This window comes from Calliphora vicina, chromosome 4 (genome assembly GCF_958450345.1).
Source record: "Calliphora vicina chromosome 4, idCalVici1.1, whole genome shotgun sequence".
Taxonomy (NCBI): domain Eukaryota; kingdom Metazoa; phylum Arthropoda; class Insecta; order Diptera; family Calliphoridae; genus Calliphora; species Calliphora vicina.
Genome location: NC_088783.1, coordinates 60,684,136 through 60,709,814, shown reverse-complemented (window position 1 = coordinate 60,709,814; position 25,679 = coordinate 60,684,136). Strand labels below are relative to the sequence as shown.

The following is a 25,679-nucleotide window of genomic DNA, read 5'->3' as shown; positions in this document are numbered from 1 at the left end:
TCACGTGGTTTCTTATGCCGATTAACAATAAGAATGTTCCAGAGTTGGGAAACTTTAACCCCCCCTCAAATGAAATTCAGATGTAAACTTTCAAAACGCCGAAATACGTGTCTTTTTTTTCTCCTCTATCAAAATTTATTGGTCGGACCTTGTAATTTTGGAAAAAAATTGATTTTGTTGTATAGTGTTATTAACAATTTTCTGGCTTCAAAAATTTATTATTATATTATTCGAATAATATTATTTGTTACTCATTATTGGTAAAAAATAATTTGCCAAATGACCTAGTGCATGTTGTAGATCTAGCTGAGCCAGGCGCGGATCCAGTGGGGCAGACATAGGAATTGTCCCCCTCCCACAACACCAAAAATTTTCATATAAAAATGAAAAATAAAAACAAATTGTTATAAAAAATATACTTTTACCTATATCTCGGAAATATGAGGATTATAATAGGTTATCGATGTCAGAAAATTTTTAATACATATAAACATCTTTAGGTAAATGTAATACAAAAACTACTTATAACCTACACCACCATTATGGAGAGGGTATTATGCGTTTGTGCTGATGTTTGTAACGCGCAAAAATATTAGTGCAACGCCCACCATATATGTATACCGATTGGCTTGTGCGCAAATTCAGGTCGTAATTTTGAAGATATTTTGACAAAATTGAATGCCTTCGTTTTGTTCGGTTCAATAGATGGATAGTTTAGATGGGGGTTAATATTAGAAACTCGAAAACCATTATGAAAATTGTTCGTGCTCTGCCAGGGATCCACCATAGATCCCTGAAGGGTTGTACAACTTAAAAAAAATACCATTTCTTTAAAAAATATTTCAAAGCTAATTTTTTAATATTAATTGTTTCTTTGGGTTGCTAATTTACAATTTTATATTTTTAAATTTTAAAACATTGTCCTGTTATCCAGTTTTACAGTATCCCTCTACACCAGGGAAAGGCAAAACATGGGCGCCGCGTTTTACATTTAGTCTTCTCTTACGTACGTGTGCACACGCATTGTAGAGAAATAAACAACTTTTAATCAGTCTAGCTTGAGAACTCAAACAAGCAGGTTGTGTATCGTCTTTTATCGCACAATTTAAGAATCAGAGTTGCCAGTGAAAAAAAATATGTCCCAACATTCAAAGATGTATGATGATCAATATGAGATTTTACATTTTTAATTGGGGAAAAGCGACGAAAGTTTACTGGCAACACTGATTCGTGGTGAGAGCGGAGAGAGTGTATAACTAATACAATCGTAAAATTCAATAGTATAGGTTGCCTTTCCCTGCTCTACACTAAAAATTATTAGAAATAAAAATTATTTGATATTTGTTTGTAAAAAGAGTAATTCTTTACAATTATAACTATTTAAAGAAATTTCACTTTTTCGCTCAGTATAAAAATTTATTAGAATCGCGGCATTTTTTAATAAAAAATTTGTGATTTTCGTTATTTATTAACATTATTTTATTATTAAGAATCTATGGACAGATTAAATATAAAAAATATTTTTAATATGCACAAAATAAAATCTACTTGATAAAATTCTTAGCATTTGGTTATTAGAAGACGGAGTAAAATTTTTATGCAAATGAATTGGAATTAGCAGATTTGTACACTCAAAATTTATTTATTCATAGCAATTAAAAGTCATTAATTATAATTTTGTGAGCAGTCTAACTGTAATAAAATATTTTTTAGATATACATACATAAACGATTTATCTGTAACATTGTCTGTTAATTATATATGGTCACCCCAAAACGGAAATATTTAACTGTTAACTTTGATACTGCTACTAAACCGGTCATCTTAACAGACATAATATATAATGTTAATGTTCAAATAATTGTATTTTTTTAGGCCATTTTATTTATTTAAAAATAAAAGAAAAAAATATTCCTATAAACATGCACAGGTAATAAAACAATTAAAGTTGTTATTTTATTTACAGTTAGCCTTTTAAAATTAATGAAAAAACTAAGTCTCTTAACATGGCATCGACAAATTTTAAACAAATTTAAATTGTTTTTAATAATTTATTCAATGAGTGCACCAGCACTCTCAATTAAAAAAATCGAAAGAATTGGAAACATTTAGCACGAATAAAAAATCAAATGAACTTGAATTAAAAAATGTTTTGAATGTAAAAGTGGAAAACAAAATAGAAGCAAAACGAAAACACACACAAATAACATTAAACAACAAAAAAACAAATCGTAAAACACACGAACAAAGACAAAAACAAACACAAGTAACAGTAAACAATAAAGATTAACATCAAACAGAAATGTACAAACAAGACAACAGAATGTTATGCTCTCTTGTTTACTGTTAACAAATGGCTCTTGCTCATGCACATAGAAAGAGCCGTTTATAAAAATCTACAATAAATATGAGAGCTTAACATTTGGATACTTCTGTTAACTTAACATTAAAAACTCGGTACAAAAAACCTGTTTTTCTGTGTATTTTACTAAGAAAATAAGTAAATTGGAGCTAAGGCTCCACTAACTAAAACATCTCAGATTTAGTTGGGAACGTGTAACCGCTGTGTAAGGTTGTGTATCTATTCGATTTGCGGCGTTTTTATTTCGCCTTAAACGTATACGGTTTTTATGGTTAAAAACAGAATAAATTACTGAATGTATTTTATTTTATATATATAAAAACAACCAAAACGCGTAAGTGTTCATGTGAATAAAAGTGTATGAAAAAAAAACAAAAACAAATAAATAATTTAACAAAATATAATACGTTGCCAACAAAGCAAAAAAAAATATTTAAAAATTTCTAATTAAAAAATAGAAATTGGAAATCTTCTATCTTTTTACAAAAAAAAAATATTATTATCTATTTATTAAATAGCAATTAAGAAGAAAAATAAATAACAATGTGTTTATTTTAGAGAATAAAGAATAGAAATTATTAAAGAAAACGGAAATGATTACGATGTTTCTTAAATCACGTCATTATTGTGTGTGAAGTAAAGTAGAAGAAAAAAAATAAATATTAATAATAATAACAACAACAGCAGCTACTAATGATGCAGCATTAGAAATCAACAACAACAAACAAAACTACTTAAAAGTGATAGAAAACCACAACAACGACGTTAAACGTCAGCTTAAATGAATTTGTAGTTTGTGGATTTTGTTGCTTTTTATTATAAATTAACGTTAATTTGCACTTTATTAATGTTGCTTCTTTGTGTGTTTTCTCGATTTTAATTTATTCTGCTATTCATGCAGCTCGATCAAGTAGAAAGATATTGAAATTTACGGGGATTTTTTATGAAGTTTCTAATTAAGGTTTTTTTTGTTTTTAATTCTTGATGCGACATAAAACAGTGTCGAAATGAAGCGTTTTATTTAGTGAAATAAAAAGAAAAAAATTAAATTAAAAAGTTTAAAAATAAAGCTAAAACTAAATTTAAAATATTAGCAGCACATATTGTCTAAACTACGGATCGTAAAATATTTGTGAGTGCTATCGCACTAAACATCATAGTATTAAAATAAACTAAATATGTACTTCAAAAAAAATATAAAAATTTAAAAAATTTAATTTTTAATACAAATAAAAGTTTTTCACAGAGTGAAAAATATAACTAAAAAAAAATTAAAATATTTACGGCAACATTTTTAAAAGTATGTACTTTTGAAAAATGTATAAAATTGTCGTGTTTTGAAAACCATAATGTGAAACCATTACTACAAATTACTGGTTTGGAAAAATCTAGAGTTTAGAATCGAGAGATCAATAAATACAATAAATTAATATGTACACATTTATTCAATTCAACTAAAATCAATTTTGTCCCTTTTTAAAGTTTTTAATTTTTAATCTGAAACAAAAACTCCTTCAAAGTTAAACGAGCGTAAAAATATAAAAAAAAGTGTTCGGCAGTATCATAATCTTGGCCGTGTTCTTAAAAAGAATTCGAATAAATAGTTTAAATAACATTAAGAATTATTTTTCTTACTAAAAAGATAAGTTTCTTAAAAAACCAAATGTCATAATTCCATCGTGTATCGGCTGTGAATTTTTGAAAGTGCTCAAATTTACATGTCATGATTCCGACGGATACTGGCTATGTTGTTCAAAAGGTTACAAATCTTTGCGGATTTTGCCAAAATTAATTCAACAATGGGATATATTTTCGGATCGGATATTAAGTATATTCCAGATAATGTGCTTCTAACTAGATGTAAAAAACAGAAATCGCTTAAAAAATATTTAAGTTATTAATTTTCCCCACTATAGCCTCACTATTTGCCCGCACTGTACCACACAACACAAATAAAAAAAAATTCTGTTGAATCTTGAGGAATGCAGATTGGAATACTTCACTAAGCCCCCCCACTTCCTCAATCCCCGGTTATTTTTTTCGTGACGATATACTGACAGTTCTCATACAAAAATTACATTAATTGGAAGTATATTGTTACGTAAAACGAAAACCAGAGATTGCGGAAATGGGTGTAAGTCCCAAACTTAAGTGATGAAATTGTTTTGCTAATTTGAAACGTCTACGGAACGTTAATTGTGTTCGAAATATATATAAGAACGGACATAGCAGAATCATCACAGATGTTCTCATCTCCTCACTTGACCCTAATATTTTTATTATTGGGTGAATGATTTAAAAATGCGGGATTTACAATAGAACGCTGTTTTTGTTTTTCAAAATGACTTATATGTCATTTTGAAGGGTACATAGCTGTCATCTATGCTCACTTAGTTACTGAACATTAAAGCGTAAACAAAAAAGTTTTATTTTTTGCTTCCAAAATGTCGAATTTTGTGCGGGAAGTTTAGCTTTACTTCTTTAATTTGAAAATAAAATGCCACTGAAGCACACCGATTGCTCACAAACGCTTATGGTGAATGTGTTTCATCGGTTTCAAAGTGCGACAGATGCTATGTGCGGTTCAGAAATGGTGATATTGATACGGAAGACAAATATCGCCCATGCCAGCCAAAATAGTTTGAAGACTAAGAATTGAAGGCATTAGATACTCCATGAAGATTGTTGTCAAACTCAACAATAACTTGCAAAATCATTGGGAGCTACTCAGCCAATAATTTAATTTAACGTTTGCAAGCTGCAGGATTCATCCAAAAGCTGGGAAATTGGGTACCATACGAATTAAAGGCGAGAGATCTTGAAAAACGATTTTGTAATGTTGCTTGAACGCTATAAAATAAAATAATTTTTGCACCACATCATTACTTGCAATGAAAAATAGATCCATTACGATAACCCGAAGTGTAAGAGATCGTATGTGATGCCCGACATACCAGCGAATCGACACCAAAGCCAAATATCCATGGCGCTAAGGTAATACTCTGTATTTTGTGGGACCAAAACGGTACTATCTATTATAAGCTGCTGAACATGTTATAAATTATTTAGAATGAAGTAGTTGGGAAGTTTTGCCTCACTCGCTTTATAGTACAGACAGTGGCCTGTCCGACTACTATTTGTTTCGATCGATTAAGTACGCTCTCTCTGGAATACGCTTCACTGCAGAACAGAGTATCCGAAATTGCCGTGATTCATTGGTATCAAAAGATGAGCATTTTTTTTTTGGGTCGGAATACATATGTTGCCAGAAAGATAGGAAAAGATCATAGCTAAAAAATTTTTCAAATTAAAATTTGTTCAAACTTTTGTTTCAAAATCTCAAAAAATAATCAAATTCAAAAAAAAAAAATTTAAAATGAATATGAAAAATTCATACATTCACCATGAGGGGCAAGGAGGGTTTATATAAGTTGGCCATTCCATTTGTAATTTCTACATTTTTCATTTGCGACCCCACAGAGTATATACATATGTATATTTTAGATCGTTATAAAGAGAGGAGTCGATATAACCATTTCCATCTGTCCGTTTGTATGTTGAAATCAACTTTCCGTAGCCCCAAAATAACTTACATGAATGAAATCGCTGAGATATAAGGAAAAAACCAGGACAACCTCGATTATTGATCTATGTCAGGATTACTAAGGCATTAATACAGACAGTATGGTTAGCTAATGATATACAATGGTTCCAAATCGGTAAATTTTTTTTTTACTAATTAATTTAAAAAAAATAATTTTTTAAAAAATTAAAAAAAAAATTTTGGAATACATTTTTTTTAAATTTTGATTTTTTTTAATTTTGTTTACCTAAAAATATTTTACATTCTTATTTTAAAGAATAGTTTGATGAAGGGCACATTCGAATAAAGCTCTTTTACTTGTTATTTTTTTCAAAGATTTTAAAAAAAAATCTAATAGTGAAATAAGTAATTAGCTAGAAAAATTCTTAATTTGCATGTTTTGAGTTACAAAACATTTACTTTGATACATAACGAACTCGCATCCCACTAAGCGACCAAATAGGTCTTCAAGCTTTAAGCTTTATTTTAAGAAAAAAAGGGCCCATTTTGAAAAAAAAGTCAAAAAAGTTTTTGATTTCGGAGTAAAAATGTTAACATTTTTTTTTTTAAAATATTTTTTTTCGAAAGATTGAAGAAAGGGCTATCTAAACTATTTGGGACACATTTTGCTAGGAACAATAGGTAATAAGTTACATGGATAAGAAAAAACACCTACTTGGCCAAAATGTCAAATTTTGACCCCATCTAACTCTCGACCGATCTTGTTGAAAAATTGTGTCTGAATTACTATCCAATAGAACTAATTTCATCCCGATCGGAAGACATCGATTTCAAAAGTTGGTTCAATATGTATTTCATCTTTAAACCACCTAATAAAAACGCTCATTGACAACACTGTTTTATGCTGCTACTTTTCTTTTATGTTGTTGCTGTTATTAAAGTTGTTTTCTGTTGTTGTTGTCGTTTTTGCTCATTAGTTAAATGAGCTTTCGACTGATGGAAGGCAATGGCCTCTGTTTGTTAATAAATATTTACTTTTTTCACGCTTTCCTTCTGTGTATTCTGCAACCAAAAAATAAAGAATAAAGAATCCTGCATATTTTACACATCTACTTATTTTTCTTCTTTTTAAGCTGTTTTTAATATTTTGAATATAAAAAAGAAACAATTAATAAATTTACCCCTTTTTATAATCTTTTTTTTATAAATAGCAGTGTTAACCCCTTAATAACAATAAAACAAAAGACGCTTGAAAAGCGCGTGAATAAAAAAAAATAGAACAAAAAAAACACAAAAATCTATTAAAATACTAGAATAAAATCAACAAAAACCAATTTTGTTGTTTTTACCATAAATTCGCTCTAGTATTCTTGAGTGAGTGTGTAAGTGTGTGTGAGTGAGAGCCACAACGACTACGACAACGACAGTTTTGGAGCAGTGCACCAAACAGTGAACTCCAACGGAGCCAACATCATCGTGTCTTGTTTCAATTTTTTTTTTTCACCAACATTTTTGGATTCCCTCAACGTGCAGAGTAGGTCAGGTCAGTATTACTATTTTATCTAGTTTTCTTTTCATATTATTTTATCATTGTTATTCTTATTGTGAATACGTGTGTTTAGTTTTTTTATTTGTCTTTTAGATTTTCTTCATTTGTTTTCGCTTTATTTTGCGGAAAAAATGGAAAATATAGAAAAACAAGCACAAAACCCGAAACATTTAGTTCTTATTGTTGTAGTTATTGCATTTTATCCTGTTGTTACTCTTGGTACTTTTTTATTGTAATGGAAATTATGACAACCATCTTGGGTTTTTGTTTTGTTTCACAACAATATAACAAAAGCGAAATTATGGAAAATAAAACGAGGGGGTTTCTATGGGTTTTGTTTAGGAAAAGTAGATTAAAATGAAATGAGATCAAGTTATGCGAAGTTTTTTTTTTGTTTAAAGTGTGGTTGGCTTGAATTAAAAAAAAATTATAGGACAATTTAAATAATTGTTTTTAACTCTTTTAGCCACGGTTTTTAGTGTATAAGTTTAAAATCAAAACAATTGCATTTTTATTTTAACTGAAAATAGTTTATTACGAAAAATAAGAAAAAATAAATGCATTCCAAGCTTTTTATGGAATGGGGTGGTTAGTTTGTTAACCACCTTGCCAGTAGGCTTAAAAAATAAATATGATACAAATGATCGTAGAGTATAAATTTGTTTGAAAATTAATAATTTTTAATAAATTTTCTGACCAAAACAAACAAAATAGTAAAGTAACACTGAATTCGATGAATAATAAACAATATGTGCAGTCTGAAAGTCTCTTTGAAAAACTGCGGTTTACAATATTTTCTAATTATTATATTAGTTTAACCAGAGCAACCTGACGGCAAAGTTTTGCAAACAAAACATAAACGATAATATCAGAAAATGTAATTGTTTAGCAAAATGCCAATAAACTATGTTTAAAGGTGGTTAGAAAAGTGACCACTAAACTGCAACGAGTTCAACTAAGTTTTATAGACATCAATGTTAAAATATCGTTATTTAAATCACAAAATATTTGTTACTCTGTAACCAATTTTAGCATTTTTTACAATTTAATTTTCAGTCAATATTTCAATTATAAAAATATATGAAATAATAAAACGCAGCCTTCTAAACTACTACGAGAATTAATAAATGATTTCAAAAAAGGTAAATTGCGACAAAATTAAAATATACAAAACTATTGGGTGTATGACTTAAAAATGCTGGATTTTTTCAAATGTTTAGCTTTTATTTTGAAACACTTATACAATATAAATTTATTCAAAGTAAGAATTTTGAGGCCAAGAATGAATCAAGCCAATATCAGATACACGCAGAGAAAAAATATAATATATACAGTAAATAAATATATGTTTGTGGCAAACATATTTATGATGAATAATTTTATCATAATATGTTGTTCTCAGATTATGATAAGCCTTAAGCCGAGAGCAACATAATATGATAAGTCCTTCATCATATGAATGGTTGTCACAAACATATATTTGTTTACTGTAACCATATATATGGTTGATACATTCATGTGAATCATAAATTAACCATATTATGGTTACCACAATCATGTAAATGGTTATTGTGATTATAATATAGTTAAAAAACTTGTAACAATATTGAAATGGTTACAGTAACCATGCCCAACTATATTTTTTCTCTGCGTGTGCTCTGTTTTAAAGTGTAGCGTCTCCAAGAGAGAACATTATACATCGATCGAAATAAAGAGTATTCGGACGGTGAACTATGAGGTGGCTGAGGCAAAACTCTTCCCAACCACTTCATTCTAAATACTTTTTAGCAGACATTGCAACATGTGGCCCAGCGTTAACATGATAGAATATTATGGTTTCATGTCTGGATGCATATTCTGGACATTTTTCGGACAATACTCTCTTCAAACAAATCAATTGCATTCGCTACAGGTTCCCTGTGATGATCTGGCCAGATTTTAGCAGCTCATAATAGATAGGACCCACCAAATACAGAGCACAACTTTAGCAACATGGATATTTGGCTTTGGTGTCGATTCGGTTGGATGGCCGAATCGTAATGATTCGTAATGATTCAGTGCAAAAATGATATTCCTTTATAGCGTTCAAGCATGGTTTGGAACATATAAAATTATATTTAGATCTCTCGGCTTTTTGGTTTTTAAAAATGTTCCAAAATTACTGTGTTTTTATACCCTTCGTCATGAGTGGCGGGTATATCGATGGCTTAATATAAAAAGGCCCTAACTCGTGTTTTTTTTGTAAGTCCAGATTTCCGTTTATTTCAATAAATTTCATATATCATAATTAGCCAAAAAAAAACTCGACTTAAAAAAAGACAAGATAGGGCCTTTTTATATTAAGCCATCGATATATAAGTTTGTCATTCCGTTTGAAATGTCTACATTTTTCATTTGCGATCCCACAAAGTATATATATATTCTGGATCGTTATAGATAGCAAAGTCGATATAGCCATGTCCGTCTGTCCGTTTGTATGTTGAAATCAACTTTCCACAAATAACTTACAAACATGATTCATACATCAATATATCGGAAATTCTTACGACTCTGTTGCTATTTAAAATCAGCCCATAAATGGCTGAGATATAAGGAAAAAATCGGGACAACCAAGATTTTTGCCCTATTTTTGATCTATATCTGGGTTAATAAGTCATTATTATAGACAATATGGATATCTAATGATAGATATATAAAGCTATAGTAAATTGGACCTACAATGGGTCAAAATCGGGAAAAATATTTTTTTTAATCCGAATGTTTTTTCATCAACAAAATTTTTTTTTGTCTTAAATTCTTTTACCAAAAATTTTTTTTTAAAAATGTAAAAAAAAAATTTCAAAAAAATTTGGAAAGAACTTTTTTAAAAACAAGTAAGAGTGCTATATTCGGCTGTGCCGAATCTTATATACCCTTCACCAAATTATACTTCAAAACCACATTTATTTTTTTTCCAGTTGTTTTTTTCATTTTTTGGAAAAAAAACATTTTCGATTATTTAAAATTTTTTTTTTTAAATTTAAAATTTTTTCTTTTTAAATTTTATAATTTTTTTTTTTGTTTTTTCAATTATTTTTTTGTGAAAAAAAAATTCGGGTTAAAAATTTTTTTTTCCGATTTTGACCCATTACTATACCAACTTACTATAGTCTTATATACGTCGTTGCAAATGTCTTTGAAATATCTATCATTAGATATCCATATTGTCTATATTAATGTCTTAGTAATCCAGATATAGGTCAAAAATAGGTCAAAAATCGAGGTTGTCTTGGTTTTTTCCTCATATCTCAGCCATTTGTGGACCGATTTTGCTGATTTTAAATAGCAAAATTCTCGAAAGCATGTCTGACAGAATTATTGAAGATTTGGATCCCGAAGATATCTGGGGTCTTCAGAAAATTGATTTCAACAGACAGACGGACGGACATGGCTTAATCGACTCCGCTATCTATAAGGATCCAGAATATATATACTTTATAGGGTCGGAAATGAAAAATGTAGAAATTACAAACGGAGGTGAAGGGTTTAAAAATTTAAAAAGTATTTGGAAAAAAAAAATTTTAAAAAAACAGCAATTAAAAAAAAATATATTTAATTTTGTTTAAATAAAAATATTTTTAAGTACAATTTGGTGAAGTGTATATAAGATTTGGCACAGCCGAATATTGTTTTAATATGTTTAGTACATATATTTTAGTTAATATTTGTCAACCGTTTTTTATAAATAAATATCACGTTAATTTTGAACAAACATGCAACAAAGATATTAAATTCCAATTAAAGTAATTAAATTTTGTTATTTAATTTTAGAACATGTAGTCATCAAATGTTTTTAGCGTTATTTGCAAGAAAAAAAAAACATTTTAAGTTTTAATTAAACTACAAATATGAAACAAGTTTTAAATAATAAAACCAAAAATTTTGTTTCACCATGACAATGCAACGACATTTCATTTGTTCTTCCCCATTGTTTGGATGGGGTTCCCTACTTTTTGCTAATAAACTCGATAGTTTTCACGATTGAGGAAGTCACTACACAAATGAAGGCATATTTTGTTGTTTTTGAAAAATGAAATTTGAAGTACGTTTCTATTAATAAAAAAGTTTTTGTATATTTTCCAATTTCCAATTTTTTTCCAATTTAACAAACGACTAAGTCACTTCTAGACAAAGGTAGGTTATTTTTAAGTACTCTACTTACTACCGAATTCAATCACTTTAAAGTTTTCTAAAAACATGTAGCAAAACTCAATATTTACATCCTATTACAGCACTTTAATTTTGACACCCCTAGAGTATGCCATATTAAATAAAACAAATTAAAGCTCAAAACTAGGCAATATTTCTTTAAAACAAAATCTGTAAATTCTTACTCAACCACTTAACAAAATAACAACTTTATTGTATGGTAATGTGTAAAACAACTACAGTGGCTATGATTCTTAAGACATACAGAGAGACTAAAATGGCCTTAAGGGAATAACTAAAGAAATTATATTTAATAGTTGTAGTCTGTAACCAAAAAAACAAAACACAGCAAACTAACAACAAAACTAAATGCAAATAGTTAAAACAATAGACTGCTTTCTACTTATAGTTAAACTAACTGGCTTTGAAATGTATATGTTCCACTTTAACTATGAGGCGGCTGTGAGGAAAAAGAACTAAAATGTGGAAACAGACTGGAAATAAGTTTTCTCCAAAAACAATATTAAATATTTATGGGAGAAAACAAATATTTTCGACAAGGCTTAGGACCTTAAATGTTCCATATTTGTTGGAGAAATTTTTTTTTGTCGAATTTTTTTAATATTGGTCTCATAGTAATGCTCCCAGTGTCAATCTATTTTCCGAAAATATACGATCTGACTAACACTTTTACTTTGTGTTATGTTGCACGCATCTATTAAAATATATGAACTTTCATAAAAATCAAACTAAAGTAAATTTTGAAATTCTGTAGAACTTTAGATGTTGTATGGACATGGAAACCATGTGTGCCAAATATTATCGAATTCAGAAGAATAAAGTTTCAAAAACTAATATTTTTGATCAAAATTTTTCATTTCGTCCTTTATTATAAGCTTCTACCATACTTTCTAATATATGTGTAAGTATGGTGCTTTCAAATTTTAATATTGTTTGCCTGGCAAAGAAATACAAGAAAATAAACCCTTAACTGCATTATGGTGTCTCTATTTACCAAAAGAATACACACAAAAAGACCTTGAAATGTTCACAACGGCAGCATCGTCATCTGAAATAAATGAAAAATAAGACAAAGAAGAAGCTGTAGCAATGACATGGACTCCACAATAATAATGATGCTAGAATTTAAAGCAATTGTAATCGTTGTTGTAGTTGTTCAGTTATATATGTATGCATGTTGTAGTTGTATTAGTAGTAATACATACATATATACACAAAAAGGAAAATACCATTATATTTATCAAGAATTCTACTAAAGATATACAAACACAATTGTACAACATTCAAATATACTTACTCTTACCATGACAAAGCTGTGCAAATATATGTATATGTATATATTTGAACTTTTTTCTTTTCCATTTACTCTCGGAACAATGCAACTAACAACTATTTGTGCAAAAAAATATTTCTTCTGTGGTTTATTGTTTATAATACCAGCAGTACTGCAATAGCAACTTTTAGTCAGAAATGTTTAGTCACTATTGAGGTGGGACAATTGATAATGTACATCATAGGTTATAAAGGCAGCCGGTATTACCTGCTCACTCGAATTAGTCCCCTTGTGATACTATAAAGGATCTTGTTCAGGTCCCCAAAAGGTCCTTAACAGGTTGGAAAGGTGATCGATACCGAACCAACCCGACTAGTGTTTATAAAAAACCGACTTTTTAAAAAACCGGTTTGTCGGTTAACCGAAAATTGGCCTTTTTTAGAAAACCGGTTTTTCGGTTAACCGACATCGAAAAAACCGGTTAACCGTCATATATGTGTAGAAAACATAAAATGTCCAATAAAGTAGTTTAGTAGTCAGGAATGGTTAATATTAAATAACTATAAATATACAAAAGTGATAAGTCCATTTTATTTTGTAAAAATTTCAAAGTTATTATCTCAGTCAAATGGAATAGAGTATAAACATGTTACTAAATATATAATACTTGTTTTAGTTATTAGTTTATTCATTAAATTTCAACCGTAATTATTGAAGGAGAAAAGTTTCCTACTATTAATGTAGGAAATTTACATGAAAATTTATTAGAGTGTATTTTTTAATTAAATATTTGATAATTTTTAAATTTATTATCACCTCGACATTCTGATATGAAACAGAAAATGTTACAAGTCCCAAAAAAGGATCTATAAGATGCAAACGCACTTCTTAGCTGTGCTTATTTGTCATTATAAATCATACCAAATATGTAAGTAATAAAACTCCATTTCAGATTTCAAAAATATTTCAAATCATGGATTTTAGAACGTTTTTTGTCTCTCCTGTAATATTTCTGAAAAGGACTTTGTACACTAAGCTGAAATGATTAACAAAATTAAATTTTAAGAACAAAACACACTAATGAAGTCAAATTGATTGAAAGATGGTATGCACATCAAATTCAACGTTTGGTGAAATCATCACTAGGTTTATAATGAATCATTAGTCAAGATTTAGCTTAACTTCTATAATTGTGATGAATTAAATTTTTAATAGTTTCATTATGTGCAATTTATTCTGAAAAAGTTTCTCATTATCATCCTCTACTATTTAGAATCATCGTAATTCATAAAAATATCAATATAAATAGGTTTGTATTGTAAATCAGCAGTTTAGGTTTCAAATCAGACCAATAATGTGTGTACAATGAATAAAAAAATGCACAAAACCATGAGATTTCTTAATTTTAGACCTACATTTTAAAAACCGGTTAACCGAGTGATAAAAACCGGATAAACCGGTTAACCGAAAATCAACATTTTAAATTAACCGGTTCGCAAAAAACCGAGATTTCGAAGAAAAACCGGGTTTTCGGTTAACCGGTTAACCGGTTTATAAACACTAAACCCGACCCACGAATCTACCTTCCTAACATACACTCTGGATAGATCGCCTAGGCCGAGCATAGAAGGACTATCCATTAACGTAGTCCGGGTCACCGATAGAGCAGGGCAGAGACAGAGGAGATGTTCAACCATTTCCTCCTCATCTTTGTGGGATTTACCATCTTAGATTTTAATTGAATTTACCACATACATACACCATCCGACAAATAGAGAAAAAATTCGTTCAACACGAACCGAATGATATACATACGTCTGAAAGTATAAATTTAATGGAGAAAAACTATGTTTTCATTTCGTGATCCTGTGTCCTTTTTTAAGGACTTCAAAGTTTCAAAGAAGTACATTTTTCAAAACATATTCAAAAATACTCCTGCTATTCCAACAATGACAAATTGTATGTCAAAAGAACAAGAAGAGTTGTAAAATATTTTGTATTATCTTTATTCTATCCTCTAAGGATCAAAAGATGTCAAAAATGTCCTTTAAAATGTTTATCCTTTAATATCCTTTAAGATTGCCAATAAATTCCTTTAAAAAAATAGTGCGTTAAAGATTCTATACTAAATGTCAAAATTTCATCCTTTATATATATAAAGGTTAAATTAAAATATCCAAAAAAAAATTATTAGTATACAAAAATGTTTTATTAAGAGAAGTGCATGTTTATAAACTACACCACCATAGTGGGAGAGGTATAATGGGTTAGGGCTGTTGTTTGCAACATACAAAAATATTGTCCCAACACCCACCTTAAACTATACCAATCTGCTCAGGCTCACTTTCTGAGTCGACTAAGCGATGTCCGTCCATCTGTCCGTCCATCCTTGTAATCAAACTACAGGCCGCAGGTTTAATGATAATTCCACAAAATTTGGCACAAACCTTTATTTTTCCCCAAGGACAAAGGCTATTGAATTTGGTTAGAGTCAGGCCATTATTTATCCTAGCCCCCATACAATTGCCCTATTTGAAAATAGTTAAGCTCTCATAAATATCTTAATTATAAATATATTCAAACCAAATTCAGCACAATTAAGTTTTATGTAAGCAGAACTCTCACGACCAAATTTCGTGACGATCGGTCAACAATATTCCCTAGCTGCCATATAAGCAACATTCTCGAAAATGTCATTAATATACATAAATCTCTGAAATATGTCAGTATCCAAACAAAATTCAACACAAATATGTTTCATATATTCTCAATCCATAATTAGTCACTGAAAACTGAAAACGCAGTTTTTCTCCATTTAATTTATTGTTTCAGACGTATATCATCCTGTTCGTGTCTAATATTGAGTCTCGTACGGTGTAATATATCCAATATGTTCCTCATATCAGTGACTTTTTCAATGGAAACTCATTCCAATGTAAAAATATCGCGATTTGAAAATTCAAAAATATGTTAAAATCTTCTAAAAGTATATTCACATAATTGTCCATAACTACGAAACTACTCAAGGTCCAAGATAATATTTGATTACATTTTAAAAGCAAAGATATTGTCTTTAAAACGGTATAAATAAAATTTTTTACATGCAAAAGGTTAAAGGTCAATTTTCGAAGGATATATTTCAATGTAAAAAATATCAAAAATCGTTGTGTTACAAAATTAAAAAACGACATTGTATGAGGACTCTCTACTATATTCGGGCAAAAAATCTATTTAGATATTTTCGACAAACAAGTATTTTCATTCATTACATGTCAGTAAGACAAAATAATCAGTTGTAACCTGTCAGTCAGTTGTATGGTACATTTATCATTGTACAAGATCTTTACTAATCTGATGAAATCTTTAAATTTCATGCAGTTCTGGTATTTTTATGGGAAACATTTTTACGTGAATTTATTTCCTGATATTCTTGTATGTTTTCAAAATGTTATTGTTCACTTGTTCTCTCCTCGTTGTAGCATGGATTATCTTCATCGAATCCAGTTATTCGGAATAATATTAACATCCTGCCATGTTAGATTATTTTTGGCAAATTCGTCTATGACTGTGTCATATTACGGGGTCTGTATTTCATTCTGCTGCACTGGGAGTTCGATTCTAATGATATTTTAGCGATATCGTCGCTACATTTCCTTAGGATGTGGGCTAAGGAAATGTAGCTTAGCCGCCATGTTTCGTTTCAATATAACAACAAAATTTGTATGCAAAAATTTTAATGAAAAAAAATATTTTAAAATTTTTTAATGGAATCACACACATTCTAGATAAGAGATTATCCTGGAATCTTTACATTCAGAACAGGATTAATATGGTCTTGCAAAATGGCAATTGGTACTAACTGGGGTATGATGCTGAGGGGTATCAATTGGATCTTCAAAGCAGTTGTTAAACCCATCTTGTGTTATGGAGTACTGGTGTGGTAGCATATATTTTTTCTCTGCGTGCAGCAGAAACTATATGAGTCTGCACAAAACAATGAATATTGGTCCAACTTCCTGTGCTACAACGAGATCGACTTGGCCCGTATATGATGGCAGCAGGACGAATCTACTTCTGGAATTCCGTCGTTAGCAAATAAGGCTAATTGTTTCCTTTATTATAGGATACAACGACTACTGTAGAATCTCGTATAAATAAGAAGAGGAGGAGAAGGTGTCTCAACAAACCAGGAAGGTGTCTCTGACAAACCTAAGGGAACTCATCCTCGGAATCCCAATGATAAATCTTAGATGAATCTACTCCTTCATCAGAGAATCTGGTTGGTTTAACTCGGAGACAAATAAATTAATCCAAGTGAGCTGCTTGACGAGTGATTGCCCATGGAACTTAACCAAACCTATACATATGTTTAAGACTACCCTCTGGCCTTCATGATCTTTGATCTAATTTTTTCATCTTTTCCGTCACCGTTTAGTATTATGCTGCCAAGACAGTTGAAGTTTTCTACTTCTTCAGTTTTATCATTATTTATACGTACGAAGTTTACAATAGTTGGCTTGATCCACGCAGCTACGATTAAGACTGAATGCAGCGAAGAATATTCTTAATGAATTATATTATTTCTTATATAATCATTGGATTGTAATGATTCTTGGCAAGAACTCTTGCTGAGTCTTAGACAAAAGCTCTTATAGATTTACTCTCGCATAATGTATTTTTACTATAACATTGTGGTTAAGAGAAAGAAAACGTTGGCCAAATTCAGTCACAAAACAAATGCGGATGTGGAAACAAATACAAGGTAGTTTACAATATGCATATTGCATACATTTAAGCTGAGTATTGTGTTCATTTTTCAGTAATAAATACATTCACATAAACACACTCAAGAACATCAAAATATCCTCGGAGACAAAAATGCGTTTACATGAATCCATGTGTATATTTGTTACATGGCATCACCAACATCAATAGCTGCAGCCGAGGAACAAAACCATTATCAGTGCATTAGTAACAGCAACATAAAAAAAACACCCACACTCTTAGTGGACAATGCCAGCCAGCATTATTGACAATAATGCTAACAGCTGACTGCAAATATATATTTGCTGACATGTCCTATTACTGCAACTTCTACTGGTGCTGGTTGTCATTAGTTACTATTTGTTTGGGTTTTCACAAAATGCTCTCATCTCAACTTTAGTGTCCTTCGTAAATTTGAATTGTACTTTTATTTCTGTTGCTTTAATTGTCATTATTTAATGTCTTGTTGTTGATGTTCTTATTGTTTGTTGAGTTTTTGGTTTTTCTGTTTTTATTTGTTTTTGATGCTGACTGTTCATAAGGCTGATGACAGTATTGCTGTTGAATGCTGGTTTTAATTGGCCTGTTGGTTTAAGGCCATTTAAAAAAAAAACTGATTTAATTTCTTTCGTAAGTTGTTAATTTGATGGTAGATTATTTATAACACACTTTTGTATACCCTACAACACCCACAGATCGACCAAGAATCAATTTGTGAGTCGATTTAATGATGGCTGGCAGGTGCCCATGTAAAATTTTGCGTAAAGTACGGGCCGCAATTTTGAAGATATTTCGATGAAATTTGGCGCATTAGTTTTATCGAAGCCTATAGAAACTGATTAAAATCCGTCCAATATTTCTCCCAGCTCCATAAAAATGTCCTCCCGAATTAAGACCTTTCCTTACAAATATCTTACACATTGGTATAACACAGGTTTCTGGATAAAAAATTATTTTGTTTTTCAAGATAGTCTCCTTTGAGCTCTATGCAATTTGTCTAACGTTTCTCCAAATTTTGTATCCCTTCCAAAAAATAGAGGTCATCAAAATAGGTATTTTTTGTGAGATGATTTCATCGATGGTGTTAAATCTCTTGCCGCCGAGACATTACTTCTGGTTTGGAAACAAGATGAGTGGAAGAGGTAGCATTTCGTAGCCTAATTCATGAATTTTCGCCATGGAAACTGAGCATGTGTATACCCTTTTGTGCTCCCGATTATGAGCAAACGCGGCAGTCATCTTGCGGAAAGCTTTCTCATATCCAAGTGATGAATTAAAATTGAAATCACTGAGTCATGTGAAATGTTTAGGGCCCCTAATCTCTCACACTTTCAATCTCCGTTCGGCCAACACCATATCGTGAATTTTTTTCAATTGTTTCGGGTCAACTGGGTGTCCAGAACGTTCGGCCTCCACGAAATTCAGTTAACCACTTTTTCACCACTGAAATTGATGGTGCAGAGTTCCCATATTATTTACAATGCTTAGCCTTTATTTGATTGATTGATTATTTCATTCCTCAAAACTAATGAGCAGAAGAAACTCAATTTTTTCCAATTAATTCTCAAGTCACGAGGTAGTCTGTTTTAAAGTCGCATATTTTTGAATTTAATTGAGATATTGATTTGAAATTTTTTTTGTAAGACCAAAAATTTAACTCGGAATAAATGTGGATCAAATTGTTCCTAATATTTGCAATCCTATTCAAATTTTGATACAAAATTTAGTTTTAGAATCTCAATAAATATGTAATATGCAATAAAATTTTTATTTATTATCAAAACACTGAAATTTTCAAAGTTTTTTATAATTGTCATGCTAAATAACAAAATGTAATAAAACTTGTCAAAAGGTCAAAGAGAATCCCGCTATTCCTAAAAATTGGATCAAAAATCCCAAAAATGGTGTTTTTTACAATTTTGCCCATGGGGTACACATTTCTTTCCGGACTGGGAAAATAGTTTGGGAATAAATAAATAACAAAATGTAATAAAACTTGTCAAAAGTTCAAAGGGAATCTCGCAATTCCTAAAAATTGGACCAAAAATACCAAAAATGGTATTTTTTACAATTTTGCCCATGGGGTCCACATTTATTTCTGGGCTGGGAAAATAGTTTGGGGATAAATAAGGAACACATCAGGGTTTCTAAAAATTCTCCCCGTTTTTTTTATCCCAGCTTTGAGATTTTAGAACATGTGGCCCAAAATTGAAATTTTTATAAAAAAATAGGTCACATTGCGAAGGGCGTTAGGGCGACATACTCGAAAAATAGGACATGTTTTTTATACCAAAATGTTCTTCTTGAAGATGCCTTACAGAAAAATATAAAATTGTTATATGTTCTTAAACAAAGTTTATTTTTAATAAAAAAAGTGTTAAGTCACCTTTTTGCCCAAAAAACAGCAAAAATCTAATATTTTTGGAATATTTAAAATGAAAACCGTTTATTTTTGGATCTGTAATTAATATTGCTCTGAAATCTTTTGTATGTTATTTGCAATTAAGTTGTCTAACCAACAAAAAAAGTCGAGTCAGTTCGGTCCAAAAGTCCGACCTATATTTCTTTAAAAAAGCGGACCAAGGTATGGCAAAATTTCAATTTTGAAATGCCTATAACATGGAAATTGTAAGAGATAAATAGTACACGCAAGCATGTTTTTGCAAGACCTAGCTGAGCGCTTTTCAAAAATATAAAAATCTTTGAAATCGGATAGGAAACAAAAAAATTCCACGTGTTTAAAATTTGTCATGTCGAACGTACCCATCTTTGAGCCCCCATAGCGCCGGTGGATCATCTGTAGGGCCTATTTTAATAACTTAAAGTCGACTACTCCTTGGCTACGCCCACAGTAAATTTTGTGCCCATCGAATAAGCCGTTTAGAAATGCCAGATTTATTTCCACTGTGGATCGGTCCATGATTAGTTATAGTCAGTTTGACATTACGAATGAAGTATTCAAATTCTGCCTGTTAATTAAGAATTTTCCTTAAATTTTTATTAATTCTAACCGAAAACAGTTTTATTAAGGCTCTCTCTACTAAAATACCTGCAACCATTATGATGAAATTTAAAATTTAAGCTCTACAAAACCAATTTAACCACTGTATGTTAAAGAACCATCTCTGGTTGCAATAAAAGATCTATCTAAGCTCTTAAAATATTGCAACCAGAGATGGCACATCAACATACAGTGGTTAAATTGGTTTAGCAAGATTTACATTTTATAACTCAACATAATGGTAGCAGAGATTTTAGCAATTCCACAAACTTTAACATTAAGTTAAGTCAAATAAAAAAAAAAACACAAAAAGTTTTATTTAGTTCATGGCATCTTCTAAATGTCACTGCAATACACTTTTATTAGGATAACAAGATTTTCTCTAACCTTTTCATAGTCATATATAATGAAGAGTAAAAGCAAGGTTTTTGCCATTCCTTGTGTATATTTCCATGTTCACTTTTTGTGGTCTTAAAGTAGAGAGAGACTAAACATCTAATGCGGTATTTTATTTATATTTATACTGCACACATTTGGCAGAGACATGTGTGGTCTGAGTGGCAAGAAATTGTTGAAACAGAAAATTAAATTATATACTTGCCTTCTTTATTTCCAAGTTTTTGCTTATATTAAATATTTTTGTATGCAATAATATCGTTCACACTGTTTCACACACACACATTCATGTGTTTTTATTACGTACTAAAGTATTTCCGTTTAATTCTATAACTGTAACACTTCCATTTATTTACATGAACACAGACAGGATGCATAGAACTGTCTACGTAGTGGTAAGAGTAAATTTGTTCCGTTTTTAGTGTCAGTGTTAATGTGAGTGTATCTATGTGTTATATTTACATTGACCTTATTATCGTTACTCTAACAACAACTATTGCTGCAAACCATTATCTTTACAACTAAAACTCATTATCATTGTCATCATTATCATGTGTAAGTTTTACTTTTTCTTCTCTTTATACAAAATGGCACATTTGCAATCTCCCCCTTTGTTTTTCTATTCATTTTATATGCCGTAGTATTAACATCCTTTCCCATTTCAAGTTGTAATAATAAATATTGTTTATATAATTATCTTGTTGTCGAAATAATTAACTAATTTGGCATCATTAATTTCTCAGCTCTTAAGTTGTAAAAGAGTGAGATTCCTAGTAGATTTTTTTGTGCCACATGTTTTGTTCTTTGTGCAATATATCTTGCCATATTAAATATGGTGGGCTTATATATAATATTCGTATTTGCTCTTATAAAATATTTTATTTACATGCAGTACTTGTGTCTTTTCTAATTAGCAATGTCTCTTTTTGGCTCCGTAATTTATTATTGTGTGTTTAAATAATAGAATATTGTCATGGAAGATGGGGTCAGGGATGCTGCTTAGATTTATGGTATTGTTAATCCTTAAAGCGAGCAATAAAATAAAACCTTAATTACCAGCCAAAAAGTAGGCAATGGTATTCAGGTAATTTATTTGTTATTAAATACTTTTTATTTGAATTTTTGGAAATGGTTGCAAGTATTCAAATTTAACGTAGTCAGCTTAAACAAGTAAGAAACTATGGTCCGTTTAGCCCGATCATATAATACCCTACACTAAGTAAATGGGCAAAAATATTTTTCTTTTAAAATTTCAATAATTTATGCTCGTGAGTGATTTTTGGAAGTAGGCCTTATATGGGAGCTATGACCAATTATGGACCGATCACCGTGAAATTAGGTCGTGTGTAGACTGTAGACATAGTGTAGACTGTAGTGCGGTGGACTATCAATCAGAGGGTTGCGGGTTCGATTCCCACCAGAGACTGTGTCTGTAGACAAGCAAAAAGCTTCGCAGTTTGTGTTTTTTTTTTTTTTTTTTAAAAGTTATTTCTGTTAATTTGTGTGTGAATCCCAATATTATAGAGAGACTTATGCCCGTTAAAGTGATTTTCGGAAGCGGGTCTTATATGGGAGCTATGTCTAATTGTGAACCGATCATAATAGAATTTGGTGACATGAATTCCCTATATATAGAACTTATTTGTAGCAAAATTTGTGTAGATACCTATATAAATTAAACATTTATGACCAAAAAAGTCCAACTTCGAGAAGACATTTGTATGGGGCTAGGTGAAATAATGGACCAATTTCAGATAGTTTCTATAGGCTTGGTCCATGGGCAGAAATATTTTTAGAACAGCAACCTGTACTTTGTACACAAGTTTTACATGGACAGCCAGCCAGATGGACAGACGGACATCGTTTAACCGACACAGAAAGTGATTCTGAGTTTTGTGTTAGACGTTACAAACATCTGCACAAACGCCACTATGGTGGTGTAGGGTATAATGATGTTATGATAGTAGTGAACTGTCCATCATACACAATTTATTTATCAATACAATAAAACTGTCTGTTTTTATTTTTATCTTTTAATTTGGAGCATTCCGAGCCAAATGAACTGCTCAACTTTTGAGGTCAAGAACGAATCAATCCAATTTCGGATACTCAGTTCTTAAGTAAAGCGTATTACAGCGAGAGCGTTCTTCGTCGATCGAAACAAATAGTAATTGGACGAGGCAAGGTCTGGACTATAAGGCGGGTGAAGCAAAACTTCCTAAACACTTCTACCTAAATAATTTTTAACAGGTATTACAACACATGGGCGAGTGTTTTCATGATGGAATATGACAGCTTTATGTCTGGCCGCATATTCTGGAAGTTTTTCGGATAGTGCTCGCTTCAAACTAATATGTTGCGTTCGGTATAGTTTTACTGTGATGAGAGGACCGTTTTGCCCCACCAAATTCACATCATTACCTTAGCGACATGAATATTTCGCTGGTTGCCGGGCTTTACATACGATATCCTACGCTTCGGGTTATTGTAATGAATCCCTCATTTATCGCAATTAATGATTCGGTGCAAAAATGAGTTTCTTTTATAGCGTTCAAGAATCATTTCGGGCATGCGAAATCGTCATGCAAGGTCTATCGGCTTCAATTCGTATAGTACCCTATTTCCAAGCTTTTTGATGAATCCTGCTGCTGGCAAAAGTTTTGAAACAGCTGCTTGAGCAGCTCCCAATGATTTTGCAAGCTCTTGTTGAGTTTTGCAATAATCTTCATGGAGTAGTGCCTCCAATGCTTGGTCTTATTTTTTTTTGGGTGGCCTGGGCGATCTTTGACTTTCGTGTAAAAATCATTACCTCTGGGCCGCACAAACTATCTCTCGCACAATGAAACCGATGGAACACATTCACCACAAGCTTTGGTGGACAATCGGTGTGTTTCAGCGGTACTTGTTTTCAAATTAAAGAAGTAAAGCAAAACTTCCCGTATGCGTCGCTTTTTTTGGTACAAAATTCAACATTTTCGAGGACAAAAAAAAAACATGTTGTTTACACTATAATCTTCAATAACTAATTGAGAATAAATGACAGATATGTACCCTTCTGGATGACATATAAATTATTAAAAACAAAAACCACGTTCAAAAGATACGACATCTATTGTAAATCTCGCATTTTTAAGTCATATGTCAGAAAATATTGAGATTTTCTGAGATATTTCAATCATCAAATATTTTTCGTATATCATTATGAAATTGAAATGTTTGCTAGTTAAGTATTGCTGAAAAAACATTAAAGCATCCGTCGTATGTACCCTCGTCTTTGTCTGATTGACGACTGAATGAAAGAGCATAAGAATTTGCGAGAGTGCTCTCGGCACGATTGTGCCATGAATTGGCTGACCCTGTATTAATTAATATTTTTACTGGGAAATGTAAAAGTTGTCGGTAGTTTGTCTAATAATTTTGTTAATTATTAGTTTGTTTTCTGTTTGAGGCTCTCAACCCCAAAAATTCAGCTCTATTCGAGAAAACGCACTCTAATCTCTAATGATGTGATATATATATGAATACATATACACAGCTGATGCTCATTGATTCCAATACTTAAAACCGGGCATTTCCAAACCCTTTTTCTAATAAAACTAATGACAATTTCTAAAAACTAGACTAGATTTTGTTGTATTTATAAGTATTCTCAATTGAAAATTCAAAAAAATAATCAACTGATATTGACCTTAATTTAAGGTTATCATAAAAAATAATAAAGAAAACGTATTTATTGCAGTACAAATATATTTTATTAATATTTATGAAAGCAACAACATATTTTTAATAGACAAAATTTTTTATTTAGAAAAAATTTAAAGAGATAATGAAACACACACATTTACAACAACGTAAAGATAAGGAAGACCAAAATCTAGCGTTTGTTCTTAATAATTTCAAATATATTATAATAAATGATTCTGTATAGCTGACAAAAATACTTATAAATAAATTTTAATGAATATGTTTATATCTTTATCATTTAAAAATTTTTATAATTGTTTATACTTATATGTTCTTTGGAAATTTCAAACACCTCCTCTCACTTTTGTTATTCATTCAGCGTAAATATTTCAAGAGAAATCATTAAAATTTATTTATATTTAAATATTGATTAAAAGAATTGGTTTTAACAAAATTCCCCTAATTAGTTTTTATTTGTTTATTTAAATGTAAAAAAAAATAAATATTAAATTTGCAGCAATTAAGCTGCTACAAACATGTTTACTTTTTAACAAAAAAAAAAATACAAAATAATTTATGCAGAAAAACACAATAATAATGATATAATATAATATTTTATAAACAATACAATATCATACAACAAACAAAATAAATTTGTGTTAAATTACAAGGTAAATTTTAATTGTTTTAACAAAATGCGTGCAATTATTTATAACATGTACATTTTTTTAAACAATGTTCAATAGTAACGACTTAATTGAGTATTTTGAATATAAGTGAAACTTAAATTAGTCATCCTAATAAAAAACAAGTATGAGGTCTATATTCTGCTGGGCCGAATCTTATATACCCTTCACCAAATTATACTTTAAAATAAATGTTTTTTAAATTTTTTTA

The 25,679-nt window shown here is 30.3% G+C and overlaps 1 protein-coding gene across 3 annotated transcripts in view; it reads left to right on the top strand.

Moving 5' to 3' along the window:
* The first annotated feature begins 2,539 nt into the window (after positions 1-2,539).
* Positions 2,540-25,679, top strand: part of Mnr (Membrane-bound Notch regulator) — a 299,567-nt gene continuing 276,427 nt past the window's right edge. The window contains exons 1-2 of one of the 3 annotated variants that reach the window (XM_065510450.1): positions 2,540-2,696; positions 7,118-7,444. The gene's annotated coding sequence lies outside the window, so the exon portion shown is untranslated. Of the gene's footprint in view, positions 2,697-7,117; positions 7,450-25,679 lie in introns of all 3 variants that reach the window. The other 2 variants (XM_065510448.1, XM_065510449.1) reach the window with 2 other exon arrangements.